Raw genomic sequence first — 12657 nt, 5'->3', positions numbered from 1 at the left:
GACGGAGCGCTGGGCAGCAGATCGTCGCTGTTGTGATCATGTCATTACAACACGTAGAAAGACAATGATTGTTGCCTTTTAACATGTGCTATTATACCAAAAGATGGCTGGTAATTGGTGAAGTATGGTCGTTAATCGTTTGGTGTAATAGGACCTTATGATCATGGTGCAATTATGGAGTGTCTGGTTTTCCAGGTAAGATAAGTGATGCTGGATTGGCTGAACACTGAGAGTGATATTAGGCAAGTGCCATTGTGCGGGTCTTCCTTGTGACTATTAGGGGTCCAATGTCATGAAATGTAACTCAGGTGGTTTCCTAGCAAGATCGGTGGAGGTTTTGGAAGAGAACATCGAAATGGCCAGTTGTGTGGGGCACCTTTGAGTTAGTGCTGAAGGGTCTTAGTCATTGAGTTGGTGGATGAAACTGAGCATATTAGAAGTCTTTTAAAGTGTTATTTACCAGGTAAGCTTGGGTCTCGTGAAGTCAGTGTAGGGGAAGCAATTTTTAAGGAGTTGAATGGTAGGCCCATGTCAGATAGTGACCCTCCTGTTAGGGAACCTGAACTTGGAAGCCATTCATACTGTTGGTTGCACTTGGAGTAGTAGTGATCAGTGGCATGGCTATAGAGTTCGAAGGGGGTACAGCGATGACCAGGCCCATGAATCACAGGAGTCCAGAGACTCCACTCCCCTCTTTTAGGTTGACTACCTTTGCCTGATCTGCTAAAATTCGGCTCCAATGCTCAGCAGTAAATGCAGTAGTCACTGGCAGGGGCAGAGGTGTCACACAGGCTTGAGACAAGAGGCTGCACTGACAGGAGCAGAGGAGAGAAGAACTATATTTCGCTTCACCCCTGGTAGTTTCCCTTGAGTGCTGCCTGTAACAGTTTATATTCTACAAAGTTCCTACTCATTCAAGTTATAATGTCACCTAGTGAGTAGTAACCATCAAGCTTTGTATCCTTGGTTTAAAAGAACACTGCCAATCTTACTATACCGAATCTTGTAAAACATTAAACAACCTGCTGCTATATATAACGGAGTTTGTGTATTCATTTAAAAGTGATCGCTCAGAATCACTGAGAAATCCACAGTTTGGAGATGGCCAATCCTAGGATTCTTATACCAAACACTCATGATTAAGCACCATTGATTCTGTTGGTTCTCCAAATGAGATGTTCTAACCCAATGGTCCCCAACCTTTTTTTCCACCAGGGACTGGCTCCAGACAAGACCATTATTCAATGACTTGTTGTAACTCTGTAAGGGGGTAAGGTTATGAAGGGCAGAGATATGGCCCAGCAGCAGACCCATCATGTACTTGCCCTTACTGCCACTGGACCGCAGGGCCTCATCCTCACTGCAGTGCCCTCCAAGTCCCTGAATTTCTTGCAGCCTCCCCTGCCCAATGCGAATAAGATGGAGCACTAATGGTTTAGCGCTGGTCCACTCATAGTAGAACAGAGTACACTGTGCGAAGTGGGGAAGGCAGGGAAAGTGCACTTCACTCTTTGATGCACAGACTGGCACTAAACTCTTAGGGGGACATGTATCAAAGTAAAAAAGCGTATTTTTTTTGCAGAAAGGGTCCAGATGCGAATAAATATATTCGCAAATGGCCGTTTTGTGAATAAATTATTCGCATGTGGCACCTTTACGCCCGGTACGCCAGGGGGACAGGGAGGAGGAAACCTACTCCAGCTCTGAGCTATATGCAGTGTCCCAGAACGCAAGGACTACTACTCCTATTGTGCTCATTACTATCATTTAGTCCATGCTGGTTTTGGTAACTGTGCACACTGCAACTGCTGCTAGTTTTCCCCCTGATATTCCCTGGTTATGTGTATTCTCATGTATATCTTGGTATACATATATATATATATATATATATATATATATACTCCTGTGTATTATTATTACATTGTACAGTGGTATGCAAGGCTGTGGATCACGTGCCAGTGCCCTGTAACCATGGTTCCTCCAATGGCCGACTAGCTCTGGCCAAGAGCAACCATGTGACTTCCTACTTCCTGCTGACAAGTTTAGTTCAGCCCCTGCTTTCAAGCAAGGAGGTTGTGTTGCTCTGTCCTCTCCCTCAGAAGGGGACAGAAGCGTCTCTGCAGCCTTTTCACCATAAGAAGAGTGACTGATTCTGCTGCTGTGTTCCAGTAAACGGCTGCCTGCCTATACAAGTGTCCGGAGTCATCTTCTCTCTCATCTGGGTGTCGTGCGGATATCTCTCTCATCTCTACAAGTACCCACAGCAAGTATTACTCTCAAATTCATCCACCCAGCAACGCTAGTTTCTTCTCATACTACTACCCCCAACATCCGGCACGTATCTCCGCAGCCTATGCAGCATCACTCCTGCATTAACTGTCTAAGCCTGCTATATACCCGGTTGCAACCAGATGAACTCGTTACTACAAGTTACTTCAACTTTAATAAAACCGCTGTTACTGAACCCTGGCATTGGTGTCTACTAACTGGTGCCCTGACTAGGTGCAGCGAAGAATCGCATGCCCATCATCACCCGCAGATTCCTCAGACCGGCCCTACAGCTGTGCCGCCCTCAGGCCTATACCGTGACAAGTATAACCCCTGTAGCTGCCCCGGTCATTGCCCGCTCATAACATCAGCACTGCGGAAGTGGCCCCCAGGGGCCAGGGCATCGCATATACAACGCGGCAGCAGCGAGCGGGTGAGCGCGGGAGGGGCGGCGGAGAGCTGCGGGGCAGCCCATAGGATATAGCAGCGTCTGCTGCCGACGCTCCTATTCAACGGAGCGATGGCAGCAGATCGTTGCTGTATCAGTCGCTTGTTTTTCAACATGTTGAAAAACAAGCGACTGTAATGATCAGCCGACATGAACGATGTCGGCTGATCGTTGCACTCTATTCCACGGGACAATTATCGTCCATAGCGGTCGATATTGGCCGAATACGGACGATAATCGTTCCATGGAATAGGACCTTTAGTCTTTGTCTCTGGGTGCCAGGTTGTTCAACTAACTTGGGCCCCCCACCCCAATAAAACTATGGCAGCAATAAAGTGGTGTTCATAGTATGGGAAGTGTTATATTTAACGTGTACCTGTAAAGTTTTATGAAAAAGTGATCAGGGGCACTTCCATTTTGAATTCATAACCGAAATACCTTAGCTGAGGTCCTGGTACCCACTGTTCATATCTGTGGATTAGGGATGGCAATTCTTCTTTCATCTCCTTAGCACCAATCTCCAGTGTGAGACCCAGTGTAATGGGGTTCCATGGCGCAAGGCTGAAGACAGGGCAGAGAGTACCATCTTCTAATGCACAGATATGACTAGTGGGGAGGAGAGACAATGTTGCCTCCAATAATGTGTTTAGATCCAAAATTCAAAATAGAATAATTTCGAAAAATTACTTGTGCACAATAGCAACCTGATAGCTCATAAGACTACAGGTTTATTATAAATACCATATTTTCTGGCGTACAACACAACTTTTTAACCCCAAAAAACCTTCTTAGAAGTCGGGGGTTGTCTTATACACCGGGTATGGTCGCCCCATATGGTGGGAGGGCCCAAAAATGGCCCTATCCCCACAGTATGGGCCGACCATTAAAAAAAAAAAACATTTAACTCACCTAGGGCCCGTTCCCGGAGATCGCCAAACCTCTCCCGGGCAGCTGGGTGTCTCATTGGAGAAGCTCGGAGACGCTCAGCTTCCGGGAGAGCTTCGGGAGAATAAGAGAGGCTTCAGGAATTCTCAATGCCTCTCTCAGTCTCCCGAAGCTCTCCCGGCAGCTGAGCATCTCCGAGCCTCTCCAATGAGACGCTCGGCTGCCTGGGAGAGGTTTGGCGATCTCCATTCCTGGCGCAGGTAGTATACGCCACACTGCCTGTGCCGGGAACAGTACGGGAGGTGCCCGGAGGCCGGGAACGGGCCCTAGGTGAGTTAAATTTATTAAGCTGCTGCAGGGGTTAACATTTTCCGGCCTACAAGGCGAACCCCTGACAATCTTCTTAAAAGTCAGGGGTCGTCTTTTACCCCCAGTCGCCTTATACGCCAGAATATACGATAGTTCAGACATTCCCGTATGCAGCAACACCAGAATTTTTTAGGGAGGGGAGTCATCACAGGGTTGAGTATAAAATAATGCCCCCCCCCCCCCACACACACACACACTCTGAAATCAGTGTGCAACTTTATTACAGACCTCAACCAGACCAATAAATACAGACAATAGATACCAAAATGTATTCAGACCTCTAATTAGACAAAAATACTCTGTACTCCTTTCCACATCTGACTGCTCTTTTAAAGGGGTTGTTCAACTATCAGCAAAAAAAAAAAAAAAAAAATTCTGGTGTTGTGTCTAAGGCTTATCTAAATATCCCTGCCAAGTTTCGCTGCTATTTGATCTTCTTTGTGGCTGCTGTGGAGCTGTTCCCTACCATCCATATTCTCTTCACTTCCTGTTTCATATTGTGTTTGCCTGGGAGGTCTAAAACTACTGAGGCCAGCATTCCTTGTCAGCCCCCTCAGCCACGCCCACCGCTGCTAAGCCAGCCCCTCAGCCACGCCCACCGCTGCTAAGCCAGCCCCCTCAGCCACGCCCACTGCTGCTAAGCCAGCCCCCTCAGCCACACCCACTGCTTAGTCAGCCCCCTCAGTAACACCCACTGCTGCTAAGCCAGCCCTCCTAAGTACCGCCCACCTGCTGCTAAGCCAGCCCCCTCAGTAATGTCCACTGCTGCTAAGCCTGCCCCCTCAGTAACACCCACTGCTGCTAAGCCAGCCCACTCCCCACCTCAATGAGGGCAATAAAAATAGAACAGACACCCCACAGCCCCTCCTGCCTGCAGAGGGAATGTAACCATCACACAGTGACTTATCAGCACCTGAGAAAGCTGGGTGCCTGTCTGTGTGAATCAAACAGAAGGGTATAAGTGTATATGTTATTTCTGACCAGGATTTCATCACAGCTGGATAATTGTGACCTTATTACAACATGGAGAGCGAGATATACAGAGATAGCAGGAAATGGAGAGACAGAGAAGAGGGGAGATATACAGAGATAGCAGGAAATGGAGAGACAGAGAAGAGGGGAGATATACAGAGATAGCAGGAAATGGAGAGACTAAGAAGGGGGGATACTGTATATACAGAGATAGCAGGAGAGACAGAGAAGGGGGGGATATACAGAGATAGCAGGAAATGGAGACAGAGAAGGTGGAGATATACAGAGATAGCAGGAGAGACAGAGAAGGGGGGGAGATATACAGAGATAGCAGGAGAGACTGAGAAGGGGGAGGTATACAGAGATAGCAGGAGAGACAGAGAAGGGGGGGAGATATACAGAGATAGCAGTAGATGGAGACTGTCTCTCCTGCTATCTCTGTATACCTCCCCCTTCTCTGTCTCTCCTGCTATCTCTGTATACCTCCCCCTTCTCAGTCTCTCCTGCTATCTCTGTATATCTCCCCCTTCTCAGTCTCTCCTGCTATCTCTGTATATCCCCCCCTTCTCTGTCTCTCCTGCTATCTCTGTATATCCCCCCTCTCTGTCTCTCCTGCTATCTCTGTATATCTCCCCCTTCTCTGTCTCTCCTGCTATCTCTGTATATCTCCCCTTCTCTGTCTCTCCTGCTATCTCTGTATATCTCCACCCTTCTCTCTCTCCTGCTATCTCTGTATATCTCCCCCTTCTCTGTCTCTCCTGCTATCTCTGTATAGCTCCCCCTTCTCTGTCTCTCCTGCTATCTCTGTATATCTCCCCCTTCTCTGTCTCTCCTGCTATCTCTGTATACCCCCCCTTCTCTGTCTCTCCTGCTATCTCTGTATATCCCCCCTCTCTGTCTCTCCTGCTATCTCTGTATATCTCCCCCTTCTCTGTCTCTCCTGCTATCTCTGTATATCTCCCCTTCTCTGTCTCTCCTGCTATCTCTGTATATCTCCACCCTTCTCTCTCTCCTGCTATCTCTGTATATCTCCCCCTTCTCTGTCTCTCCTGCTATCTCTGTATATCTCCCCTTCTCTGTCTCTCCTGCTATCTCTGTATATCTCCACCCTTCTCTCTCTCCTGCTATCTCTGTATATCTCCCCCTTCTCTGTCTCTCCTGCTATCTCTGTATATCTCCCCCTTCTCTGTCTCTCCTGATATCTCTGTATACCTCCCCTCACACACAGGTTGTTATGAGATGACATGAAGCTTGTGCAGGAATAACATATACACTTCTGCCCCTCAGTCACACATACAAGCACCCAGCTTTCCCAGGTAGCAGAGTTCTGTATATAAAAGTCAGTAATGGACAGATATATGTGACGTAATTCCATATAGGAAAGTAGAGGAGCTGCCTGTGTGAGGAAACAGCAGTATATTGTAGCTGGGAAGGTGCACGGCCATTACTGACATCCATATAGGAGACATTCCCTCAGCACGATCATGTGATCAGTATCCCAGCCTGCCTGCTTATTGGCCAGCAAGCACCATGTGACTAACAGGCCAATCAGAAGTGACAGGACAACTGATGCAAATGAGGAAGGGGGATGGTTTACAAGCCAGGACAGAGAATCCCCAGCCCAGAGCAGTGACTGCACACTGACAGGCTGACACAAAATGGCTGCACACTGACAGGCTGACACAAAATGGCTGCACACTGACAGGCTGACACAAAATGGCTGCATGCTGACAGGCTGACACAAAATGGTAGCACACTGACAGGCTGACACAAAATGGCGGCACACTGACAGGCTGACACAAAATGGCGGCACACTGACAGGCTGACACAAAATGGCAGCACACTCGGAATTGCAAGCCCCCACCCCCAAAACTTAACCTAACAATAAAACACAGAGACCTTTTACTTTGCAAATATTTATGGCCGCGGTACTTTGTAAGGGTTACAATAAATAAAAAGCAGTTAAATAAACCAAGCTTAAAACTTTCATTAAAAATTGTCCAAGATAAAATCCTATCCTCCCAGGGTGAACTGGGAGATTAAACCCCCACTACAAAGTCCGCGACGTTTCCTAGATCTTAAAAAATAGGGAGGGAGGGAGGGCGGGAGCTTCTTCCTCCGGGATGATCCGCGGCGACTGAGCTGGAAGCCGAAACCAGCTCCTTAAATTCAAAACCGGATTCCCGCTCAGCCGACAGCGACCAATCAGTGACGACTTCTCCTGTATTCCTAGTTCCCGCACTTTTCAACGGTCCAATCAGCTGATGGCCTGGACCGAACTTTCTGGTAGGTAGCTACCACCTGTGAGGAAGAATAGGGGGGGGGGAGAAAGCACATAACGGGACAAACCAAGTGTGTCCCATAGTAAAAGTGAATAGAAAAAGGGGGGGGGGGGGCGCAAGTCCGTGTGTGTCCCCATTTATGGGGGGGCCCCTGCCACGGAATTGCAAGCCCCCACCCCCAAAACTTAACCTAACAATAAAACACAGAGACCTTTTACTTTGCAAATATTTATGGCCGCGGTACTTTGTAAGGGTTACAATAAATAAAAAGCAGTTAAATAAACCAAGCTTAAAACTTTCATTAAAAATTGTCCAAGATAAAATCCTATCCTCCCAGGGTGAACTGGGAGATTAAACCCCCACTAGCCTGAGACGTAGTCACAGGCCCCCCCCAGAAGCACCGCAGCCCCCATCTCCACCATGGATTGAAAATCCATGTTGAAGATGTCCAAACCTATTTCTGAGAGATGTACAAGATCCCAGATATATAAGCCCGGCAAAAAACCTTCCAATTCGTGGTGCCTAAATGAAGCACCTCCGATAGAAGGAAGGAACTTGGCCAGATTGTGATTGATCCGCTTACGGATACGTTCACAAAACATAGTGTGTTTTGCCACCCAGGACAGCCTGGGTACAATTTCCGAGAATATTAGGAAAACCTGTGGGAAAAGAGCTTGAATTAGTAGCAGGTCATTTTTAATTTCAGCAATTAGGACCTCGGTTCTAACCTTGCCGACATCATTGCCGCCTACATGCAGGATAAGTATATCGGGTGGCGGCAACGATGTAGACAAACCGAGCAACTTTGGGTATAAATCTTTCCATCTAAGACCTTTAAAGCCAAACCATCGCACTGAATATTTATTATTGTCCAGGTCTAACATAGCTGAATACGAACGGTTCACTGCTCTCTGTTCTGCCCAGAAAACAAACGAGTGTCCTATTATCCATACTGAAATTTTTTTAAAACCTGTAATAAGAAAAGAATTATGATACTACCAGGCCAGGACGAACATATAACTTAAACCTGTTAGAGCTCCATCTACCAATACGTTTAATGATCTGTTCATCTAAGCCAATAGCCGCCGCCTCTGTAGCAGCGCCTATTCTAAATGAATGACTAGTCAACTTCAAGTTCTCTAGGCCCAATTTAAACAAACATTTTTTTAAAATAGCGTTAAACTGGAACATAGTTAAAAATGACCAATCCTCATGTAATAACAAGACGCCGTCCACAGGCGGACGGATCAACAAATAGTCTTTCGCTGCCTGCACAGGACACACTAAAGAACCCAAATATTCGTTAATCCGAATCAATGAACCTCTCCCTAACACATCTGTTTTAGAAAAACGGATCAATATGCTCAAGTGGTTATCATGAACCTTAACATCAGATAACAACAGGCCTCACAAAGTTGTTTTATTCTTAGGCACTAACTCACTAATGCGCAACGCAGCAAAGAATGCTAAGCAAAAAGCCACTTTGAACAAACAAACTTCAAACTGCGACACACACACCACCCTAAGTACATCACAAATCTTCACTAGCAGATCTACAGTAATAGGTCTGCGCAGCTCCCTGACAGGGGCTTGCTTCCTATACCCTTTTAATGCTTGTGCCACAGGGAAATAACTAATTAAGCTTCTACCACCAAATATTTTGAGGAAAAAAGAAACACCAGCTAAATGTTTAGACAAGGCAGAAAACGACATGTTTCTCACAGACAAGTGCTCTACATAGGCTAAGGCCAGCCACACGTCCACATCCATGTACTCAGTCTCTCTCATCTCACAGAAGCGCTTCCATTCCAACCATGCGGCCGAGTATGAGGCCCATGTTCTACTGGTAACCGAATTACTAATCAACTTAGATATTAGTCCCAGACCAAGTCCCATAGATGATTCGGGCACGACACCCCCTCTTGTTCTGCGTCCGGAGCTAACTTCCTGAATACGGCAAACTGTCGACGAGAGAGAGAATCTGCAATTACATTCTTCACCCCATCTAAATGAACTGCTTTTAACCAGATATTAAATGACAAACAACATAATACTAAATGTCGCAACAACTTAACAACTTCAGGAGATTTGGAAGACAAACAATTAACAGCAAATATCACACCTTTGTTATCTGACCTTAAAAGAATACGTTTATTTCTAAAAAACTGACCCCAAACTACAATAGCTACTAAGACTGGAAATAACTCTAGTAAAACAATATTACGAACTAAACCTGCTGAAACCCAAGATTCCGGCCAAGCCTCTGCAGACCACCTGCCCGCCCAATATGCCCCATAACCTAGTGAACCAGCGGCATCTGTGTACAGCAACAGAGAGTCAGCCTCTACAAAGTCCTCCTGCCACATAGAACGACCATTGAATTTACCTAGAAACTCAGACCACATGTTAAAATCTTCCTTTAGAGCCTTATTTAGCCGAATATGGGAATAAGGAGATTTTAAGCCACTAGTGGCCATATATAATCTTCTGGAGAAAATACGGCCCATGGGGATCACCCTCAGGGCAAAATTTAACATGCCAAGCAAGGATTGCATTTCCTTCAAAAACACTTTTCGCCTGCCTAAAAATTTTAAAAGCATTGACTGCAGGTTACATATTTTATCCTGTGGCAGGCCGAACTCCATGGATACAGAGTCTATGGAAACTCCTAAAAATTCAAGACATGTACACGGAGCTACAGTTTTTTCCTCCGCAATGGGAATACCAAATTCCCCACACATATCTCTAAACCTTTCCAACAGCTTCAAACACGTCTCAGAATCCGCTTTTCCAATGAATAAGAAATCATCGAGATAGTGAATCACACCACCATCAGGCACTCCCGCATTCACTACCCATTCAATAAAAGACGAGAAACTTTCAAAATAGTAACAGGACAGTGTAAATCCCATTGGTAAGCATTTGTCATAGAAGTATTGACCATCAAAATAAAAACCCAATGAATTATACCCCATAGGATTGACAGGTAAGAGTCGAAAAGCTGACTTAATGTCACTTTTTGCCATAAGCGCTCCTTTACCAAACTTCCTCAATAAACATACAGCATCCTCAAAGGATGCGTATTCCACTGAGGCGCTGCTCTTATCTGTCAATGCATTGAGAGACTCATCTTGTGGGTATGAGAGGTGATGGATCAAACGAAAAGAATTAGGTTCCCGCTTGGGTACAAGGCCCAAGGGGGAAATTCTAAAATCAGGGAAAGGGGGGTCCGGAAAAGGCCCAGCCACCCTCCCCTCCTTGACTTCCTTCAAAATTTTATCACGGACCACTGACTCAAAACTCTTAACAGACTTTAAATTATCGACCAACTTACAACCGGAACCTGTAAAAGGAGGTACATGAAAACCATCACGAAAACCATAGTAAATGAGCTTAGCCTTCTGTTTGTCGGGATACCCCTCTAGCCACGGGGACATTTTTAATAAGTTCACTGGCGTCGACACTTTTTGACACTGCCTCTCTAGTAGAGGGCTGTTGAGCAGCCTGTGCTGCTTTCTTAAAGCACCTTGACATTGAGTGCTGTCCCCCGCAATGTGAGCACTCGTGGCGGTATCGACAATTAGCGGCCCATTTACACTGGCTCTCGTTGTAGGCAAAGCAATAACCTTTGCGAAAACTAGCTTGTGTATTAGCGGTTGGTTTTACATTAGTGTTCCTCTGGGGTAACATCAGATTTAACCATAACCCCACATCCTTACAACCTAGGCGCATGTTTGGGTGCACAGCTAATTTTTGGCGGTACATTTCATCATAAGAAAACCATGCCATGCCGCCAAAATTCCTATACGCCTCCAGAATACTGTCCAAGTGCTGAAACAAAGCCGAACAGAGTTCTGGACGCTTTTCACCTAACACAGCACTATATACACAAAATCCTTGAATCCAGTTGAAAATGGATCTAGGAGCCCGTTTTCTATCCTCTTCCTTCTCATCTTTTTTATCCACTTTGAAAACAGGCTCCTTGATCGAAGGCAGTAATGACATTAAATCCACAAACTCTCCCCTCCAAATTTTTTCCTTGACAGTAGTACTCAAATGATACCCGAGGGGAGACACATCACATGTTAGAGCCTCTTTGACGCACACTTCAGTGGTGCCTGCACCTTTCTCCAACACTGGAGGAACAGAGCGCTCAGGAGTTAAATTAGGCATGGCAGCACTGTCCCATACATTGGCCAAAGGGGTATTAACTGACACCCCCTTTGCCAATAACCCACAAAATTTTACCACAGCCGGGTTGGCTAACAAAACATTAACATCAGGAATGGCAGCAGATGCTGCAAACTCACCCACAGCTGCTGATGCGGTCCCAGCCGACTGCTGTGGTGTATTCACTGGTGCTGGAGGAGGGAGATCACCGGCAGAGTGGCCGCTGGAATGCCTGCTGGAGCGTCTGCTGTGCCTGCTGGAATGCCTGCTGCGGTCACTGCGATGACTGCTTCGGTGAGGGGACCGCCGCTGCTCCTGTTCTCCAGCCACGGTGCCTGTGGCCCCAGACCTGCTGCCTCTTCTCGGGGAACTGCTGACACGGCGGGCCGGAGGAGGCGGGGATTGGTTAGCTCTTTTACCCCGCCGCCTCCTCTTAGCCGGCCTCACACCGTGCCGCAGCCCCCCGTCCACCGGGTCTTCCGCGCCGCTCACCGCTGTACCTTCTCTAGGGGGCAGGATCCGACATACCATTCTGGCAGGCCCTGCCTCCTCACTGCTCGGCACCTCTTCTTGCAGGCAGCGCCGGAGCCAGGCCTCCCCGCCGGAGGTCTCCGCCTTCCTCAGCAGCTCCGCCAATAGCTCACCAGTGAGGGACGACATCACCGGAACCGGATGCTGCTCTCTCTTCTTCCTGCTGCTGCGTCACTCCGGGCCAGTCACTCCGCCGTCAGCGATGCCGCCGCTCACCGGACCCCTGGAACCGCTTGACCTCGGAGCGCTCACCGCCGGCACCCTCTTCGCCGTCTTCCACTCCTCGCCGCGCCGGCTTGCAGGTCACAGGAAACCGCTGCTTCTTGGCCGCTTCACGCCGCTCCTTCAGGCCTCTTCAGGTGTCTTCTCCTGGCAGCTTCTTCCTCCGGGATGATCCGCGGCGACTGAGCTGGAAGCCGAAACCAGCTCCTTAAATTCAAAACCGGATTCCCGCTCAGCCGACAGCGACCAATCAGTGACCAATCAGTGACTGTATTCCTAGTTCCCGCACTTTTCAACGGTCCAATCAGCTGATGGCCTGGACCGAACTTTCTGGTAGGTAGCTACCACCTGTGAGGAAGAATAGGGGGGGGGGAGAAAGCACATAACGGGACAGACCAAGTGTGTCCCATAGTAAAAGTGAATAGAAAAAGGGGGGGGGGGGCGCAAGTCCGTGTGGCTGCACACTGACAGGCTGACACAAAATGGCAGCAGCTAGAGATAGGACGGGGT

Source organism: Dendropsophus ebraccatus, chromosome 5 (genome assembly GCF_027789765.1).
Source record: "Dendropsophus ebraccatus isolate aDenEbr1 chromosome 5, aDenEbr1.pat, whole genome shotgun sequence".
Taxonomy (NCBI): Eukaryota; Metazoa; Chordata; class Amphibia; order Anura; family Hylidae; genus Dendropsophus; species Dendropsophus ebraccatus.
Note: the sequence above shows the minus strand (reverse complement) of the source record.